Source organism: Canis lupus, chromosome 20 (assembly GCF_011100685.1).
Source record: "Canis lupus familiaris isolate Mischka breed German Shepherd chromosome 20, alternate assembly UU_Cfam_GSD_1.0, whole genome shotgun sequence".
Taxonomy (NCBI): Eukaryota; Metazoa; Chordata; class Mammalia; order Carnivora; family Canidae; genus Canis; species Canis lupus.
In genome coordinates, this window is record NC_049241.1 from 20036347 (window position 1) to 20048846 (window position 12500).

The 12500-nt window shown below is 43.9% G+C and overlaps 1 long non-coding RNA gene across 1 annotated transcript in view; it reads left to right on the top strand.

Annotated features, from left to right (window-relative positions):
• The first annotated feature begins 4075 nt into the window (after positions 1-4075).
• Positions 4076-12500, top strand: part of LOC119864575 — a 60926-nt gene continuing 52501 nt past the window's right edge. Inside the window, exons 1-2 of the long non-coding RNA XR_005374422.1 lie at positions 4076-4197; positions 7671-7750. This is a non-coding gene — a long non-coding RNA (uncharacterized LOC119864575). The remainder of the gene's footprint in view (positions 4198-7670; positions 7751-12500) is intronic.

The following is a 12500-nucleotide window of genomic DNA, read 5'->3' on the forward strand; positions in this document are numbered from 1 at the left end:
TGTTTGATCTTTAGCTCACTCAACAGCACCTCTGACTTTCAAGAGAGAGCTCTGGAGATGTTGCATGGCCTGGGGATGCAGCTGAGTGGTTCATTTCATTACAAGAGGGCAAAGCTGTATACATATATTTTGAGCATCCTATAGTATTTCACAGTACTTATGAGATAGACATCACTTGGGATGATTTAGCCTTTCTAGCCTGACTGCTTTTCTTCTATGTAACAAGAAAAAGGAGAAAGTAAAACAGAAGCACAGCTGTTCGTGAATTATAAGGTGTCAAGGGGCTATCTAGAGATCCCTACTTTCTCATTGCTGTGCAAAGAATCAGTTCTTTGTAGTTCCTGGCTTTACTGGGCCACAGTGGCATGAAAAAAAAGGGAGTTAGCACACCATGGTTAGGATAAAGGACTTCATCTGGATTTGGAGGACCAACCTAGCTTGTCATCTATGCATTGGGTTTCTGGATCCCCTGCTGTTCTGGAAAGCATCTCTTCTTTGTCCTGGAGTAGTTCCCTTTGTCTCCTACTGATATGTAGTATATAAGTTAAAATGATTTTGGCTGCAAGTAACATAAACCTAACTAAAAGAGGCTTTATGACAAGAAGTATTTATTAGCTGGCATAACCAGTTCTAGAATTGCTTAATTTAGTGGCTTAGTGACATTAAAGATCCAGGTCTTTCCGTCTTTTTGAGTCATCATCCTCGGAACATTGGCTTGTCTTCTTAGGTTGGTTCCCTTCGTGGTCCCCTGCTATAGTCACATGTGCAGAAACAACGTCTTCTACTGAAAAACAAAACTTGCTCCTCACAAGTTGGTTTAGAATATTTCCCCAGGATAGAAATTTGCATGCAGGGAGGTTTTTGGCAAGTGCTCTCAGGAAGAGCTACTGGGGAATGACAGGCAGGATTGGCCAGAGGGAGAAATCAACCAACATGTAGTTGCAACAGAGGCCTCAGTTGACCCCCACGGGGCACTCTGGAGCTGGCTGGTTCTTAACAGACTCCCAACTTGAGGCTAGAGTCCAGGCCTTTAAGCCTTGGCATCAGCCAGTAGCTGGATGTGGGCTGACCTTGGTGAGGAGTCATAACCTTAGACAAGACCCTCCTGGCAGCTATGGAAATGAGTGTCTCTGTCTCGAAGAGGAATGTGGGTACTACACCCAACAACATCCACTGTACCTATGTCTTTTTATGAGCACAGCAGACATGTTTCCCAGATGCCTCCATGTCTCCCCCTGGCCAGCATTGTTTCTCACATCCATTTCTAAACCATTTATTGGTCAAGACAATGGAGTTACCATGGTTAATTTTGACTGAAAGAGTTATACTCTAGGGATAGCTTGTGTTTCTCTTGAAGGCTGCAGCTGCTCTGAACAAGGTGAATAAAATTCAGATGTTAGCCAGAAAGATGGAGGGTGGGATGACCATTCAGTGGCAACAGAATCTGGTCCATGTAATTCTGAATATTTCTCTGATCTATTAATGCTGAACACAGTGAAGGGAATCTCAGATGAAAGCTGTCTAGAAATGTCTGCCTCTCTCAGTGCTTACAGCAGAGCATACAAGAAGATGAAGAAGATGAAGGGCTGCCTCCCATGGTCAGCATCAAACTGTGGTTGCAGTGGCAATATGGGAGGAAAGCTTCTTCTTTTCTCCATATAAGCTTTCTTCAAAATGGTTCTTATGGAGGTTGGCTGGTGGTCCCATTGTCCTAGTTCCCATGGAATTCAGATGGCCCTTAGAACATCAGTCAAATCTCTGCTGTGTACAGACATGTTTTGTTCCTCACTATGTCACTCTACATCATAGTTTGAGGTCCCCCCAGCACAGACTTTGAGACAAAGATTCAAGTACAAGCCATTTATATGGGAGACAGAGGTGGGGAGGTGGGGATATGACATAGGGAAGGGATGGAGAAGGGTTGCCAGATAAAATACAGGATGCCTGTTGAATTTGCCATTCATATAAACAATGAGTGATTTTTAAATATAAGCATGTCCTATGCCATATTTTTCAGATAAATGAGAAAAAATTTTTAGTATGTATCCCAAATAATGCCTAGGGTATACTTACATTAAAAATATATATCAGCTTCATCTGAAATTCAAATTTAACTAGGGGTCTTGTAACTCTGTTGTTGTTGTTGTTAAACCTGACAGCTAGGGTTGGCAGCCCATGTTGGGTGCATGATCAAGCTGCTACAGAGGTGACTGGAGCTTTATCCTACTGGGGACTCTGGGAACCAGTGCAGAACGCACATGCCCATGTGGCAAGGGATCTGTGGTATTTGTATATGCATTCTAGTAGTCTTTGTTTGGGAGCTAGGGTGGGTGGTGGTCCTGTGGTGGTGCTCTTCTGGTTCTGCTGACTTCCATAAGCACAGAGCAGCCTCTCTTGAGTGACTTCTCAGAAAGCCACCAGGCAAAGAGATGCAGGTCCTGACAGCTGAGATCAGATGAAACTAATTCTATCATCTACCAGCTGGTAGCCTTGGAATAGCCACCTCACCTATCTGTCTCAGTTTCCTTATCTGGAACCAGATGATATCCTTCAGCTAGGGCTCCTGTGAGAGAGGAAAGGTCTGAGGTGTGCTGGGCGCTCAATGCCTAGCACAGAGCAGAAAATGGGATCCATGGGTCTTTGTACTATTTGTTATTCCTTCCAGGAGCCATGAGGAGAGGTAAGTTCATCACTAAATGGACCATGCTTGACCTGGGATTCAAGTCTGCTCAGGTCTCTTCAAATACTTGAGAGAATTCATAGGGAGAGGATGTATTAAACATAGGGCTGGGATATCTGGGGGGATCTGGGTAGTTATTAAGAATTACCAACCTTCTGGGCCCGCATCCCCACCCTTGAAGTCAGAGTGCATGACTTGCTTTAGCCAATAAAATGTGAGAGGGGTGGGCAACACTGCCAGGTGGAAGCTTTAGGAGCCCACGCACACTTGACCTGTGCCCCGCATGTGCAATGAGTGTGAGTGTGTGTTCCTCACTGTGCTCATCAAGGCTGTGATAGTAGAGACTGAAACCCAGAATAGATGCACAGTATGTGCAGGAAATGGTCTCTTTTATATTGGAGGTTGTTTTCAGAGCATGACCTCACCCAGGGGTGGCCAAGTATCATGAGCTAAATGACCGGAGCATCACCACACCCAGTCCTTTATATACCAAGTATGGCTGCTTTCACGCTACAAAGGCCTAGCGGAGTAGCTGTGTCCTCGAAACCTACCGTGCTTACTGTGTAGCCCTTTACACAAAGAGGTTGCCAATCCTACACTAGCCCATCCTGAATGACATAGGGGTTACTTGTCTTCTACTGTGTCTCAGTGTGGGGCTAGACATCCTACATTTCTAATTCGTCCCAAAGATGTCAATGTTGCTGGTCCACGAACCAACCTTCGAATAGCAAGGCTCTCAGGCAGGGTTTCTCAACCTCAGCGTAATTGGTGTTTTGGGCTAGATAATTCTGGGTTGTGGGATGTTTAGCCTCATCCCTGGCCTGCATTCATAGATGCCAATAGTTCCCCTTAATATGTGACATCCAAAAATGTCTCCAGACATTGCCAAAGGTTCCCTGGGGGACAAATCACTCCAAGCTGGGAACCACTGCCCTAGAGTATTTAGGGGGTATCCAGCAGGCTTGCAACTACCTGGGGTCCTGATGACCAGCTCTTGGGCAGCAGAGTTGATATCTCTCCTTTTTGGTCCCAAGATTGATGGCAACGGTGCAGAAGATGAGGAGCTTCTCAGGCAGGACAAGCCAGGTACTGGGGAAAGGCAGAGGAGGCCAGGCAGGAAAAGAGTGAAATTAGACTTTCCTGCTCTGCTGAGAAAAAATGTGGATTTTTAAAACGTTTCACTGAAGAATCTGGATAAGATAGGTAGATAAACACAACTAGTGAGAAAATTTTGAATAGAAAACACAGATCTAAGTTGGATTATATTCACTGATGGTTAGAAGCCTTGTCAGATGTCTCTGCCAGACAGACATTTAAGTTTGGTCACTCTGGCTCCTGCAGCCCCTTCTCTTTCCCCACCACACAGGCACAGCAGGGCTGACTGTCATCGTCACCTGACCCTCCAGTTTAGAGGAAAGAAAAGGAGCAACGTGAGCCTGCTCGCCTCGCTGAATGTCCCAGGGGAATGGTGACTTCCATCTGCTGCAAGAGCAAACCTCAGACCAGATCCGTCAGAGGTGGGTGGCCACAGTGCATTTTCGGAGAGAAACACCACAAGCCGGGGTGCTTTGAATTCAGGGGGCGAGAATCGCCAACATGTCTCAATTTTCACCATTTGCATCTGACCGCAAGAAGAACCCCCTGACAATCTGTTTTGTTTTAATATTTGCTGCAGGCCCTTTGACATGGAATATGGTTTATTACTCTGTTTATTTTTCTGGCTTGTCTAAAATTACTAAAGCCGTACACTTTGAAACTTCAGGCGGTACAGAAGCGGGTGGAGTTCCCAGGGAAGGTCATCTCACGTCCCTGCAATTCCACCCTCAGGACCAACCACAGTAACAGTTTGGGCAAGATCCTGCCCGATCTTTCTATATATTTAGCACACGTGTTAGTGTTCACACATGAGATCATATCATAAGTGTGCAAGGTGGTCCTGCTTTATTGTCTCCATGTCATATCAGGGCCAGGATAGGGTGAGGTGAATGAGGCAGCGAGGGTACAAAGTATCAGGAGGCGCTCACCCTGAGGCGCATGCTGGTGCTGGGTCAGCACTTGGACAATTTGGAGAAGGATTTTCTCCTTAAATTTTGCACCCCAGCCACCTCGCTTAAAGCAATACTCACTCTCAGGGTCCTGCGAGCTTGCCTTAGTCTGGCCTCCTCTCCACTTACTATAGCTTAGAGATCTTTCTGTGTCCGTTCAAACAGGTCTACCTCACCTTTTTTCATAGTACAGTTTAAGTTTAAATGAGAACTAGTTCCTTGATGTTATTTCTACTTACTCAGTGAGTGAATAACAGGAACAAAACTACCTGGATACAAGTTTTGGAGACAGCTTGTCTCCATCACCTTCTAGAAACTTCTGTGCTCGTGTTGCTTGGCTCCTGAGCCCTTTTCTGAGCTGCCCAGGTTAATGGGTGGAGAGGAGAATGTTGAGAAGCTCGGAGAGACAAAGTAGCTTTATATTAGAACAGGCCCAAAGGTACTTGGGAAAAAGGCACAGAAGAGGAAAGAGAAAAGAGTACAGAGAGTCTTTAGGAGGAAGCAGAAAAGGGGGATTTGGGGCAGACAGCTGCTTCTGCTGAGCATTCAGGAAGAGGACATTCAGCATATGTGACGTGGTGATTCAATCTTTATGACCCTTTCAAGTCCTCTTAGAAGAGCTTTCCGTTACTTCTTCAGGTGTTCTGGAGGTGAGTTTTGTTGTTTGAGGTGCATCATGCCCTAGCACTGAGCTCTAAGGCCAACTGGCCATAACTAGGTTACATGTATCTCTTTGGTCAAGTCGATGTGGGATCGTTGGGGTCTGGAAGGTTACTTATTTTTCAAATAATCAGTGCTCCTACTCTTAGGAAGCAATTAACATAAGGGTCATTTACCACTTTGGGAACCTGTTCAGTGAACCTATTCAGAACAATGCAGTTGAACTGATACAAAATTTTGCCAGCAATATTCAGGGGATCCTTGAATCCCAGAGGCCCATCCTGGGCCCCTCTGTTGAGCACAGTGGAGAAACTTCTGCCTAGCAGTGCAGTCCCGGCCACCTGTAGATCAAATCATGTTGAAAAATTGCCAATTCAGTGAGCTTCACAGTCTCCAAGAGGACCTGGTGGAGGCAGATATGAACTTGAAACCTGAGTGTTTTGGACTCTCCCACTTGACAGGAGGAATACTCAGGAGTTTGGCAGAAATTTCTGACCCAGAAATCTTACAATGGGAGTTTGTCTCTGAAATCCCAGTGGAGACCATTAGTGGAGCAATTGGCAGGCCCTTGCTTTGCTAGGTGTGCCAAGAGCTGTTCTGTTTTTAGGAGGCAGCCATCCAGGACTGGGAAGGGGCAGGCTAGAATATTCTAAGCTCCATGGAGGGGTTCCTGGTGAAAGGTGAAGAAAAATGAAGATGTAAATCCTTGGTGTCAGGGAGAAGCCTGAAAGACTGGAGGTTAGGACTGGTCTTGAAAAGATGTCACAGGACACTGTAAGTGAGGGGTTTCCCTTGTTGTCCCAGAGTAGCTGACGATGGCCCAAAGCTAGGGAGAAAAGGCACTAGTTATTTCCTGCTTTCTGGTGTCTGTACTGCATGGGAACAGGGAGGCAGCACTCTGTCCTCAATCCTCAATGAGCTTCTAGAACTGACCTTTGTACATCATTACTGCCTTTCTATTCTCCAAGAGTTTATAGGAACAAAATGAGAGAGAAGAATGCTGTGGTTTTATAGAGACTATAGTTCCTTTTCCTTCTCCTGTCTCTCCTCCTTCCTTCCCTCCTCCTGTACTCCCCAAGACCACCACCACCTCCTCCTCCTTCTTTTCCTTGTCTTCCTCCTCCTTCACCTCCTCCTCCTTCTTTTCCTTGTCTTCCTCCTCCTTCTCCTCCTCCTTCTCCTCTTTCTTCTTCATCGCCTCCTTCTTTAAAAGCTACAGCCTCCTCACCGAAGAGAGAAGGGATCTTTTTCCCTTTCTAAACCCAAACAAGGGGGTGGGGGTGGTTTGCAAGAGAATCATGGATTGGTTGTCTTAGTTGGAGTTTTTCTAAGGACCTCTTAGGAACAGGTCCTAAGACAAGAATATTAGTGCAGGTAGTTTCTTTGGGACGGGACCTCAAGAAACACTGGGAGGGAAGGTGAGTCTGGGAGGGGAAGGCCTCTTAAAGGGTGTGTTATAGAGCGAGATGTCACTGCGGGCAATGAAACCTTTATTCTCCTAGAGGTCTCTGAGTATCAGTAGAACATGCCCTCAGAGTTATTCCCCAGAAGAGGCCGGGACATTTTATTCACCAACTCGGGACAGCTGTTGATTCAGGGCTGGTCCTGGAGGTGTTAACTCCCTGGCAGTGTCAGCCTCCAGCACACTGGGCGGGGTGGACCCCAGCAGTCACAGAAGCCTTCGGGCCAAGAGACTCGGGTGCTGGCTGTTGAAGGTCCGGCTCCCGTGTACCAGAGCAGCACCTGCTGAGGAGTCCCCAGGGCATCCCCGCTTCTGCTCTGGTCGTGAATGTCCAGCGGCCTCGCGTTCTCCACTAGCTAGTCTGCTGAGCTACCGAAGCTAACAGGCACCTCTGGGTTCCCCCCTGGACGGGACGGTACTGAGAGAGCTGTTGGCAGAGCTCAGGAGTTGGGGGTGAACTTTAACAAGGAACTTTAACAAACGATAGACTCACCTTTTGCTGGTAAAATAACTGGGGTAACAAACCCCACTCCCCACTGTAGTTGAGGGGTGCAGACAAGGACCCCACTGCAGTCTTGGGGCTCTGCATGGAGAAGCATGCAGGGCAGAGTCTGGGAAGGTGCTGGAGGGCTCGCCACCCACAGGGCCACTGCACCAACCACATGATGGGATGGCTGACATGGAAAAGTGCTTTCAACCCCAATTGCTGTTGGTGCCAGAAGGAGGCAAGGCAAGGCTGCCCCTGAGGGAGAAATCATCGTCACTGGAGAGGGACTGGGAATGACTCAGCTCAACCTCATGTGGTGTTCACTTATGGCAACAGGGACCGTCAGCATCACAGGGAGCCCCAGGGAGCCAGCGATGCCGTGGGTGCTCCAGCAGCCCTGGAACGTGGGTGCCCAGGTAAGGAGACTGCGGCCTGTCCTCTCCCTCTGCTAGGGTCCCAGCACTGAAGAAGCTCACACCTAACGAGGCAGGGAGATCTTCTTCTTTTTTTTCCTTTCTGGTTTTATTGAGATATAGTTAACATATAACACTGCCTGAGTTTAAGGTGTACAACATAACGATTTGATATACGTGTATATTGTGAAATGATTATCCAGATAAGTTTAATTAATAATGTTCATCTCTGCACATGGTTACAAAATGTTTTCTCCCTTGGGATCAGAACTTTTAAGATCACCTGCCTTAGCAACTTTCATATATACAAAACAGTATTGTTAGCTACAGTGATCATATTATACATTACATCCCCAGCATCTATTTATCTTGTAACTGGAAGTTTGACTGCCTTTGCCCAATCCCCTCAGCCCACTCCCCTCCTCTGGCAACCATAAATCTGATCTGTTTTTGTGAGTTTGGTTTCTTAGATTCCACATATCAATGAGATATACAGTATTTGGCTTTTTCTGATGTATTTCACTTAGCCTAATGCCCTCGAAGCCAATCCGTGTTGACACAAATGACAGGATTTCCTTAATTTTTTAAATGGCTGAATAGTATTCCGTTGTGTAGATATATGCAACATTTTCTTTACCCATTCATTCTTTGATGGACACTTGGGTTTTTTTCCATGCCGTGGCTATTGTAAATGATGCTGCAATAATCATGGGGGTGTAGATGGTCCTTGAGGGTAGTGATTTCATTTTCTTTGGAAAATGTATTTGGAAGTGGCATTGCTGGATCTTTTACGATAGTCCTATTTTTAATTTTTTAAAGAATCTTCATACTGTTTTTCATAGTGGCTGCACCAGTTTACATCCCCACTAACAGTTCCCAAGAGTACCCTTTTCTCCACCTCCTTTTCAGTCACACTTGTCTCTTGTCCTTTTGAGGATGGCCATCCTAACAGATGTGAAATGATACCTCATTGTGTTTTTGATTTGCATCTCCCTGATGATTAGTGATGTTGAGCACCTTTTCAATTACCTATTGACCATTTGAATATCGTCTTTGGAAAAATGTCTGTTCAAGTCCTTTGCCCATTTTAAAAATTGGATTATTTATATTTCTGCTATTAGGTTGTCTGAGTTCCTTATATATTTTTTTAAATTAACTTTTTATCACAGGTGTGATTTGCAAATATTTTCTCCTATTCTGTAGGTTGTCTTCATTTTGTTGATGGGTTCCTTTGCTGTGCAGAAGCTTTTTAGTTTGCTGTTGTCCCCCCTTATTTTTGATTTTGTTGTTTGTACTTTGGGGGTTATGGTTGAAAAAACATTGCCAAGACCTGTGTCAGGAAATTTTTTCCCTATGTTTTCTTCTAGGAGTTTTATGGTTTCAGATCTTACATTTAAATGTTTAATCCATTTTTAGTTAATTTGGAAGAATGGTATAAGATAGGGGCCCAGTTGCAGTCTTTGGCATGAGAATATCCAGTTTCCCAACAGTGTGAAGAGACTGTCTTTTCTCTATTGAGTGTTCTTGGCTCCATCGTCAGCTATTAGTTGACTATATCTGTGAGGATTTATTTGTGGGCTCTCTGTTCTGTCTTAGTGATCTGTTTTTATGCCAGTACTCTACCATATTGACTATTAGAGCTCTGTGATAGAGTTTGAAATCAGGAATGTTCTTTGTCAGGATTGCTTCGGCTTTTTTGGGGTCTTTTGTGGTTTCATACAAATTTAAGTTTTTTTTTTTTTTTCAATTTCTGTTAAAAATGTTGTAGGAATCTTGATAGTGATTGCATTGACTCATGGCTCTGGGTGGTATGGACATTTTAACAATTAATCCTTCCAACTCATGAACAGAGATATAGTTCCATTTATTTGAATTATTTTCAGTTTTTTAAATCAGTGTTGTATAGTTTTCAGTGTAGAGATCTTTCATCTCCTTTGTTAATTTATTCCTTGGTACTTTATTGCTTTTGGTACCATTGTAAATGGGATTGAGGTCTTCTTAAAGTATGCCAGTCTTCCCACCACACCCACCCCATTATCAGCTTTAAATCACCAAAGGCCAAGATGTTGGCTTGCGCCAAATCTCTGAACTGTGTTTAAGACAGAAGTTTTCAAAAATCCAGAATGAGTCGAGTAGAACCATATAACAGAATGTTATACCACAATAATACTGAACAAACTGTAACAACGTGCCACAACATGCATGAATCTCACAACAAAATGTTTAATGGGTGAAGCTAAATCCATGAGTATATACATTATTTAATTCCATTCACATGAAATTCCAAAAGAAGCAAAACAAATCTATTGTGTCAGAAGTCAAGGTAGTGGCTACCTTGTAAGAGGCAGCAATTATAGCAAAAGGGGGGCAAAAAGAGGCTTCTAAGATTTTTTTTTTTTTAAAGATTTTATTTATTTATTCATGATAGTCACAGAGAGAGAGAGAGAGAGGCAGAGACACAGGCAGAGGGAGAAGCAGGCTCCATGCAGGGAGCCCGACGTGGGATTCGATCCCGAGTCTCCAGGATCGCGCCCTGGGCCAAAGGCAGGCGCCAAACCACTGCGCCACCCAGGGATCCCAAGGCTTCTAAGATTTTGATCTTGTTTCGTGTCTTGATCTGAATGGAATTAACACTGATGTGTTCTTTTAATGTAGATTCATTGAACAGTACATTTGTGATTTGTGTCCTTCTCTATATACCTTTTTACTTGAATATGTCCACAGAAATTTACACGAAAATACTAAGTCTTAGATCTCAGAATGAGCTCCTTTAGTAACTAAAATCGGCTAAAAAAAGTCCAGGGATTGGCCCACGATGTCACCAAGGGAGCCATTACCCAAAAGAAAGTGGGAATTTAGCCAAGTAGACATGAGGGCAGCAAGATCCACACATGACAGATGACCTTTTGCTTCAACAAAACTTTGAAGAATCAAACACAAAAGAAAGGACGCAGATAGGAAGTCCATTCTGAGGTTATACCTCCCAACAACCTTCGATTTTTCCATAACCAGTTGTAAGTGTTTGGCAACAGCTTTGCCAAGACTGTCCTGTGAGGAAAGATTCCAGATGAGTAGGACACTTTCCAATCACTCCCTTGTCTCCAGGCTCTGGGAGGACTTGGCAGCGGCTGGCAGCGATGCAGCCCAACACAGATGAGAGACCAATCAGCTTCTTCAAGCTTCCTGCAAAATGTTGTGATTAACCACACTGTGGCTGCAATTAGATCAAATAAAAGCAATATGTTAAAGGAATAGCAGTGGAAGGTATTGTGCATATCATGAATGAACGAATTACAAATGCGAGTCTTTCTCATTCGGCCTGATAAAGAAGTGTCACATGGAATTGAGATGAATGCAGAGTCTGCTGGCTTAAGGTTTCACCTCGATTTTGACCGGGATTGGAGAAGGGGCATCAGAGAGGCAATACCAATGAAGTAGGTTATATTAGTCCAATTCTATACTGAATCAGCTGAGGTCCTAAGCAGTTTAGGAGAATTGATAAAGGCTAAACAGTTAACTAGTGCCTGGGTCTGCCTCAGTCCACAGTTCAGCTGCTAAATAATTACTATGCTTTAAAATTAAAATATAGTTTACATACAGGAAGTCAAACACATCTTAAGTGTGCTTGATGAATTATTACATACATGTACAACTATGTACACACCACCCAGATGAAGATAGGAAATATTCCCCTCATTTCAGAGTGTTCCTTTGTGCCCCTTTCTCAGTCATTATCACCCCAACATAAGTACCATTCTGATTTCTATCACCATGGATTAGTCTTTTCTATTCTTGAACTTTGCAAATGGCATCATGTAATGTGTGCCAGTTTGGGTCTAGCTTCTTTCACTCATAATGTTTCTGAGCTTGACCTATGTATATACTGCTTGAAATTAGTAGTTCCTTCATTTTTTATTGCTCAGTAGTATTTCACCATATGAATATACTGCCCATTGTTAATTCATTCGTTTGATAGATGCTTGGCGAGTTGCCAGTTTTTAAGGCCAAGTGCTTTTAACACAAATATTTCACGGCAGATGGCTCAAGGCAGCTGAGTTACTTGTCATAGCAGAGAGGACAATGCATGAAAAAAGAACAGGGTTTCAGAGGTCGAGACAGTGAGCACTCAAGCTAAGAAAAAATGGAAGCTGAACTGGACCCTCATACCCTTGGGTTTTTACAGGGCTCACCATCTGGCTTCCTTCATTCAGACCTCTGCTTAGATGTCACATCCACAGAGGGACCATCCTACTTAGAAGGGCACTTCTCAATAGGCTAATTGACAACATAGAGGTTCAATCAGCAAAATCCAGACTGTGGGAAATTCTTTAGATAAATGACCTGGTCATTTCAACAAAAATCTGCAAGAAACAAAAATAAAGAAAGGAAATGGATGGAGAACCTATAGATTGAAAGATGTGTTGAGTCAGAATCAAAATAAGGTTTATACCGCGTAAGCAAGCAAAATATGTAAGACAATGAGGATGTGTGAGTGCTTATGGACTATTAGAGCGTATTAGGAAATTCTTGTTAATGTTGTAATAAGTGTGATAATGGTGTCGGGGTTATGTTTTGTGAAAAGCTCTTTTTATTTTAGGGTTAAAATAAGTGCCCCTCTTCACTCTTTATCTTTCTCATTCTGCTTAATGATATGTAGCAGCACTTCCCTCCCCAGGCATGATTCCTTTTGCCATTTTCGAATAGAAGTTTCATAAAGGCAGGGGTTTTTGTCTTGCTCATAGCAATTTATACC